This window comes from Neomonachus schauinslandi, chromosome 3 (genome assembly GCF_002201575.2).
Source record: "Neomonachus schauinslandi chromosome 3, ASM220157v2, whole genome shotgun sequence".
Classification (NCBI taxonomy): domain Eukaryota; kingdom Metazoa; phylum Chordata; class Mammalia; order Carnivora; family Phocidae; genus Neomonachus; species Neomonachus schauinslandi.
Window position 1 is genome coordinate 81085687 of NC_058405.1, and position 8732 is coordinate 81094418.

Below are 8732 nucleotides of genomic sequence, written 5' to 3' on the forward strand. Positions count from 1 at the left end.
TTGAGGTATGTTCTCTCTATAGCCATTTTTTAGTGTTTTTTTCATGAAAAGATGTTGAATTTTGTCAAATGGCTTTTTGTATCCATTGAGGTAATCATAATTTTTATCCTTCATCATATTAACTTGATATATTACATTTATTGATTTGCATATGTTAAAATATTTGCATCCCAGAGATAAATCCCACTCGATCATGGTGTATCTTTTTATTTTCTTAATTTTTTTATTAACATAGAAAGTATTATTTGTTTCAGGGGTACAGGTCTGTGATTCATCAATCTTACACAATTCTCAGCACTCACCATAGTACCTACCATCCCCAATGTCCATCATTCAGCCATCCCATCCCTCCCACCCCGCTCCTCTCCAGCAACCCTCAGTTTGTTTCCTGAGATTAAGAGTCTCTTATGCTTTGTCTCCCTCTCCAGTTTCATCTTGTTTCATTTTTCCCTCCCTTCCCCTACGATCCTCTGTCTTGTTTCTCAAATTCCTCGTATCAGTGAGACCCTATGATACTTGTCTTTCTCTGATTGACTTATTTCGCATCCCATAATACCCTCCAGTTCCATCCACGTTGTTGCAAGTGGCAAGATTTCATTTTTTTGATGGCTGCATAATATTCCATTGTATACATATACCACATCTTCTTATCCATTCATTTAGTCGATGGAAATCTGGGCTCTTTCCATAGTTTGGCTATTGTGGACATTGCTGCTATAAATATTGGGGTGCACATGCCCCTTCAGATCACTACATTTGTATCTTTGGGGTAAACACAATTGCTGGGTCATAGGGTAGCTCTATTTTTAATTTTCTGAGGAACCCCCATCCTGTTTTCCAGAGTGGCTGCACCAGCTTGCATTCCCACCAACAGTGTAGGAGGGTTCCCCTTTCTCCGCATCCCTGCCAACATCTGTCTTTTCCTGACTTGTTCATTTTAGCCATTCTGACTGATGTGAGGTGGTATCTCATTGAGGTTTTGATTTGGATTTCCCTGATGTCGAGCGATGTTGAGCACTTTTTCATGTGTCTGTTGGCCATTTGGATGTCTTCTTTGGAAAAATGTCTGTTCATGTCTTCTGCCCATTCCTTGATTGGATTATTTATTCTTTGGGTGTTGAGTTTGATAAGTTCTTTTTTTTTTAAGATTTTATTTATTTATTTGACAGAGAGAGACACAGCGAGAGAGGGAACACAAGCAGGGGGAGTGGGAGAGGGAGAAGCAGGCTTCCCATGGAGCAGGGAGCCCAGTGTGGGGCTTGATCCCAGGACCCTGGGATCACGACCCGAGCTGAAGGCAGACACTTAACGACTGAGCCACCCAGGCACCCCTGATAAGTTCTTTATAGATTTTGGATACTAGCCCTTTATCTGATATGTCATTTGCAATTATCTTCTCCCATTCTGTCATTTGTCTTTTGGTTTTGTTGACTGTTTCCTTAGATGTGCAAAAGCTTTTTATCTTGATGATGTCCAAATAGTTCATTTTTGCTTTGCTTCCCTTGCCTTTGGCGATGTGTCTAGGAAGAAGTTGCTGTGGCTGAGGTCGAAGAGGTTGCTGCCTGTGTTTTCCTCAAGGATTTTGATGGATTCCTGTCTCACATTGAGATCTTTCATCCATTTGAGTCTATTTTTGTGTGTGGTGTAAGAAAATGGTCCAGTTTCATTCTTCTGCATGAGGCTGTGCAATTTTCCCAACACCATTGACTGTCTTTTTTTCCATTGGACATTCTTTCCTGCTTTGTCAAAGATAGTTGACCATAGAGTTGAGGGTCCATTTCTGGGCTCTCTATTCTGTTCCATTGATCTATGTGTCTGTTTTTGTGCCAGTACCATATTGTCTTGATGATTACAGCTTTGTAATAGAGCTTGAAGTCCAGAATTGTGATGCTACCAGCCTTGCTTTTCGTTTTCAACATTCCTCTGGCTCTTCGGGGTCTTTTCTGGTTCCATACAAATTTTAGGATTATTTGTTCCATTTCTTTGAAAAACCCTGATGTTATTTTAACAGGGATTGCATTAAATGTGTAGATTGCTCTAGATAGCATAGACATCTTCACAATATTTGTTCTTCCAATCCATGAGCATAGAACATTTTTCCATTTCTTTGTGTCTTCCTCAATTTCTTTCATGAGTATTCTATAGTTTTCTGAGTACAGATTCTTAGTCTCTGGTTAGATTTATTCCTAGGTATTTTATGGTTTTGCATGCAATTGTAAATGAGATCTACTCTTTAATTTCTCTTTCTTCTGTCTTGTTGGTGGTGTATAGAAATGCAACTGATTTCTGTGCATTGATATTATATCCTGCCACTTTACTGAATTCTTGTGAGCTTTAGCAGTTTTGGGGTGGAGTCTTTTGGGTTTTCCACATAAAGTATCATATCATCTGCAAAAAGTGAGAGTTTCACTTCTTCTTTGCCAATTGGGATGCCTTTGATTTCTTTTTGTTGTCTGATTGCTGAGGCTAGGACTTCTAGTACTATGTTGAATAGCAGTGGTGATAGTGGACATCCCTGCTGCATTCCTGACCTTAGGGGCAAAGGTCTCAGTTTTTCCCATCAAGTATGATATTCACTATGGGTTTTTCATAGATGTCTTTTATGATATTGAGGTATGTTCACTCTATTCCTACACTGTGAAGAGTTTTAATCAAGAAAGAATGCTGTACTCAGTCAAATGTTTTTTGTGCATCTATTGAGAGGATCATATGGTTCTTGTTCTTTCTTTTATTAATGTATTGTATCACATTGATTGATTAGTGGATGTTGAACCAACCTTGCAGCCCAGGAATAAATCCCACTTGGTCATGGTGAATAATCCTTTTAATGTACTGTTGGATCCTATTGGCCAGTATTTTGGTGAGAATTTTTGCATCCATGTTCATCAGGGATATTGGTCTGTAGTTCTCCTTTTTGATGGGGTCTTTGGTTTGGGGATCAAGGTAATGCTGGCCTCAAAAAAGAGTTTGGAATATTTCCTTCCATTTCCATTTTTTGGAACAGTTTCAGAAGAATAGGTATTAATTCTTCTTTAAATGTTTGGTAGAATTCCCCTGGGAAGCCATCTGGCCCTCGGCTCTTGTTTGTTGGGAGATTTTTTTATTACTGCTTCAATTTCTGTAGTGGTTATGGGTCTGTTCAGGTTTTCTATTTCTTCCTGGTTCAGTTTTGGTAGTTTACACATCTCTAGGAATGCACCCATTTCTTCCAGATTGTCTAATTTATTGGCATATCGTTTCTCATAATAAGTTCTTATAATAGTTTGTATTTTTTGGTGTTGGTTGTGATCTCCCCTCTTTCATTCATGATTTTATTTGGGCCCTTTCCCTTTTCTTTTTGATAACTCTGGCCGGTGGTTTATCAATCTTATTAATTCTTTCAAAGAACCAGCTCCTAGTTTCGTTGATCTGTTCTACTGTTCTTTTCGTTTCTATTTCATTGATTTCTGCTCTGATCTTATTATTTCTTTTCTCCTGCTGGGTTTAGGCCTTATTTGCTGTTCTTTCTCTAGCTCCTTTAGGTGTAGGGTTAGGTCCTGTATTTGAGACCTTTCTTGTTTCTTGAGAAAGGCTTGTAGTGCTATATACTTTCCTCTTAGGACTGCCTTTGCTGCATCCCAAAGATTTTGAACAGTTGTGTTTTCATTTTCATTGGTTTCCATGAATTTTTTAAGTTCTTCTTTAATTTCCTGGTTCACCCATTCATTCTTCAGTAGGATGCTCTTTAGCCTCCATGTATTTGAGTTCTTTCTGACTTTTGTCTTGTGATTGAGTTCTAGTTTCAAAGCACTGTGGTCTGAAAATATGCAGAGAATGATCCCAATCTTTTGGTACTGGTTGAGACCTGATTTGTGACCAAGGATGTGATCTATTCTGCAGAATGTTCCATGTGCACTAGAGAAGAATATGTATTCTGTTGCTTTGGGATGGAATGTTCTGAATATATCTGCAGTCCATCTGGTCCACTGTGTCATTTAAAGCCTTTATTTCCCTGTTGATCTTTTGCTTAGACGATTTGTCCATTTCAGTGAGGCGGGGGGTGTGTTAAAGTCCCCTACTATTATTGTATTGTTGTTGATGTGTTTCTTTGATTTTGTTATTAATATGCTTATATAATTGGCTTCTCCCGTATTAGGGGCATAGATATTTACAATTATTAGATCTTCTTGTTGGATAGACACTTTAAGTAAGATATAGTGTCCTTCTTCATCTCTTATTATAATCTTTGCTTTAAAATCTAATTTGTCTGGGCGCCTGGGTGGCTCAGATGGTTAAGCGTCTGCCTTCGGCTCAGGTCATGATCCCAGGGTCCTGGGATCGAGTCCCACATCGGGCTCCCTGCTAGGCAGGGAGCCTGCTTCTCCCTCTGCTTCTGCCTCTCTCTCTCTCTCTCTCTGACTCTTACGAATAAATAAATAAAACATTTAAAATCTAATTTGTCTGATATAAGGATTGCCACCCAAGCTTTCTTTTGGTGTCCATTAGCATGGTAAATGGTTTTCCACCCCCTCACTTTCAATCTGGGGGTGTCTTTGGGTCTAAAATGAGTCTCTTGCAGACAGCATATTGATAGGTCTTGTTTTTTAATCCAATCTGATAGCCTGTGTCTTTTGATTGGGGCATTTAGCCCATTTACATTCAGGGTAACTATTGAAAGATAGGAATTTAGTGCCATTGTATTGCCTATAAGGTGACTGTTACCGTATATTGTCTGTGTTCCTTTCTGGTCTATGTTACCTTTAGGCTCTCTCTTTGCTTAGAGGACACCTTTCAATATTTCTTGTAGGGCTGGTTTTGTGTTTGCAAATTCCTTTAGTTTTTGTTTGTCCTGGAAGCTTTTTATCTCTCCTTGTATCTTCAATGAGAGCCTAGCTGGATATAGTATTCTTGGCTGCATATTTTTCTCATTTAGTGCCATGGATATATCCTGCCAGTCCTTTCTGGCCTGCCAGGTCTCTGTGGATAGGTCTGCTGCCAATCTAATGTTTCTACCATTGTAGGTTACAGACTTCTTGTCCTGAGCTGCTTTCAGGATTTTCTCTTTGTCTCTGAGACTTGTGAGTTTTATTATTAGATGTTGGGGTGTGGACCTATTTTTATTGATTTTGAGGGGCATTCTCTGTGCCTCCTGGATTTTGATGCCTATTTCCTTCCCCAAACTAGGGAAGTTCTGTACTATAATTTGCTCCAATATACCTTCTACCCCTCTCTCTCTCTTCTTCTTCTGGGATCCCAGTTATTCTAATGTTGTTTTGCTTTATGGTATCACTTATCTTTGAATTCTCCCCAGTGATCCAGTAGTTGTTAATCTGTATTTTTCTCAGCTTCTTTATTCTCCATCGTGTGGTCTTCTAGATCACTAATTCTCTCTTCTGCCTCATTTATCCTAGCAGTTAGAGCCTCCATTTTTTATTGCACCTCATTAATAGCCTTTTCTATTTCGACTTGGTTAGATTTTAGTTATTTTATTTCTCCATAAAGGGAGTGTCTAGTATCTTCTATGCTTTTTTCAAACCCAGCTAGTATCTTTATAATCGTCATTCTGAACTCTAGTTCTGACATCTTACTAATGTCCGTATTGATTAGGTCCCTGGCAGTCAGTACTGCCTCTTGTTCTTTTTTTTTTTGAGGTGAGTTTTTCTGTATTGTCATTTTGTCCAGAGGAGAATAGATGAATGAGAGAACAAAGTACTAAAAGGGCAACAATGACCCCAGAAAAATATACACTAAAAAAATCAGAAGAGACCCGAAACTGGGGGGAAAAGAAAGGGGCGGGGGAAAGAATATGATCAGGCTGGTGAATAGAACAGAGCCACACACTAGATTTTGGGTGTATTTTGGCCTGTTAGAAGAAATTGCCTCCCAAAATTTTAAAGAAAGAAAAACATATATACACAAAAGGGTAAATATGAAGTAGGGATGGACTATTACTGTAAGGATGAAAATTAAAAAAGATTTTTAAAAAGGAATTGATAAGACAAGAAGTGGTTTGAAAAAAGAATGAAAAAAATTAAGAAAAAAAGGGCGCCTGGGTGGCTCAGTTGGTTAAGCGACTGCCTTCGGCTCAGGTCATGATCCTGGAGTCCCTGGATCAAGTCCCGCTCAGGCTCCCTGCTCGGCAGGGAGCCTGCTTCTCCCTCTGACCCTCCCCCCTCTCATGTGCTCTCTGTCTCTCTCATTCTGTCTCAAATAAATAAATAAAATTTAAAAAAAAATTAAGAAAAAAAAAGGGAGAAAGGGAATGCGATCAGGCAGAAGACTAGGACAACGTCATACACTAGATTTGGGGTATATTTAGGTCTGTTAGAAGAAACTGTATCCCAAAATTTTAAAGAAAGAAAAACATATATATATACAAAAAATAAGGTTAAATACAGTGAAGAGATAGAATATGACTGTAAAAATGAAAATTAAAAAAGATTTTAAAAAAAGGAACTGATAAGGGGGTGGAGCAAGATGGCGGAGGAGTAGGAGACCTGGATTTCGTCTGGTCTCAGGAATTCAGCTGGATAGGGATCAAACCATTCTGAACACCTACAAACTCAACAGGAGATCGAAGAAAAGAAGAGCAACAACTCTCTCATCAGAAAAGCGACCACTTTCTGGAAGGTAGGACGTGCAGAGAAGTGAATCCGAGGCGATATTCGGGAGGATAGATGGCGGGGGAGGGGCCTCCGGCGGCCGCTTCTGGCAAGTGATAGAGCCGCGGAGCACAAAATCGGAACTTTTAAAAGTCTGCTCCACTGAGGGACGTCACTCTGGTGGCTAAGTGGGGGAAGGAACCCTCCGGGACAGTGTGGTCTCAGGACCCACGGGTCACAGAAAGACCGGGGGTGCTTGAGTGTGGCAGAGCTCCCAGGTATCGGAGCAGGGAAGCTGGCCTCAGAGGCGGAGCCCAGGCGCGGGCTCTCAGCTCAGGGTTGCCATAAACCGTGATCCGCGGCACAGTCGGGCCACTGCTCCTCCAGCAGGGACCCAACAAGCGGCAGATCCGGGGAGACTCACCTTCCTCCCCCGGGAGGAGCCGCGCAGGAGTGCACCGCAGGGATCTGCTGGGTTTGGAGACTCCACACGGGGTCGGGTGCCAGAGATAGAAACGCGCGGTCACAGGCCGGGTGAGCATGGAGTGCAGCTGGAGACCGGGGAGACGGGAGTGACTGACGGCTTTTCTCTGGTGGCTTACTGAGAAGCGGGGCCCCGAGTTCTCGGCTCCTCCGCGGCGGAGATTGGGAGGCCGCCATTTTCACTCTCCGCCTCCAAAGCTGTACGGAAAGCTCGCAGGGAACAAAAGCCCCAGAGAGCAAACCTGAGCAGATTACTTAGCTGGGAGGGGGCAAGGGTGGGGCAATTCTGCCTCTGGCAAAGACATTTGGAAACCATGGCAACAGGCCCCTCCCCAGAAGATCAGCGAGAACAGCCAGCCAAGACCAAGTTTACCCATCAATGAGAATGGCAGAACTCCAGCTCTAGGGGACTACTGCACATAGAATTCATGGCTTTTTTACCATGATTCTGTAGTCTTTCAAAGTTAATTTTTTTTAACTGTCTTTTTTTCTTTTTTTTCTTTTTGAATTTTTCTTTTTCCCTTTTTCAACGAACATCTTATCAATCCCTTTTTAAAAAAAAAAAAAAACATTTTTATTTTTCATTTTTAGAGTCATATTCTATCCCTTCATATTAGTTACCCGTATTTTTGGCTTATATATATAAGTTGTTCTCTCTTTAAAATTTTGAGATAGTTTCTTCTAACAGATCAAAATATACCCTAAATCTCTAGTATATGGTGTTTTCTATTCCCCTGCCTGATTACATCCTCTCCCTTTTCTTTTTCTTTTTTTAAATCCTCTTCTTTCTTTTTTCAAACAACTTCTTATCAATTCCTTTTATAAAATTTTTTATAATTGTCATCTTTACAGTCATATTCCATCCCTTCATCATATCAACCCTTATTTTTGTACATATATAAGTTTTTCTTTCTTTAAAATTTTGGGAGGCACTTTCTTCTAAAAGACCAAAATACACCCCAAATCTAGTGTGTGGCACTGATCTATATACCAGCCTGATCATATTTGATCACATTCTGGTTTTTTTGTTGTTGTTGTTTTGTTTTGTTTGTTTTTGTTTTTATCTTTATCTTTTTCTTTTTTTTCTTTTTCTTTTTTCTCTCTTTCCCTTTATTTTCCCACTGCTTCAGGTTTTTTCTGATTTGTTTAGAGTATATTTTCTGGGGACGTTGTTACTCTGCTAGCATTTTGTTCTCTCATTAATCTATTCTCCTCTGCACAAAATGACAAGACGGAAAAAATCACCTCAACAAAAAGAACAAGAGGTAGTACGGACTGCCAGGGTCCTACTCAATACGGACATTAGTACAATGTCAGATCTAGAGTTCAGAATCATCACTTTAAAGATACTAGCTGGGCTTGAAAAAAATATGGAAGTTATTAGAGAAACCCTTTCTGGTGAAGTAAAAGAACTAAAATCCAACCAAGTAGAAATCAAAAAGGCTATTAATGAGGTGCAATCAAAAATGGGGGCGCTAACTGCTAGAATAAATGAGGCAGAAGAGAGAATCAGTAATATAGAAGAAGAAATGATGGAAAATAAAGAAGCTGAGAAAAAGAGAGATAAACAACTACTGGATCACGAGGGCAGAATTCAAGAGATAAGCGATACCATAAGACAAAACAACATTAGAATAATTGGGATCCCAGAAGAAGAAGAAAGAGAGA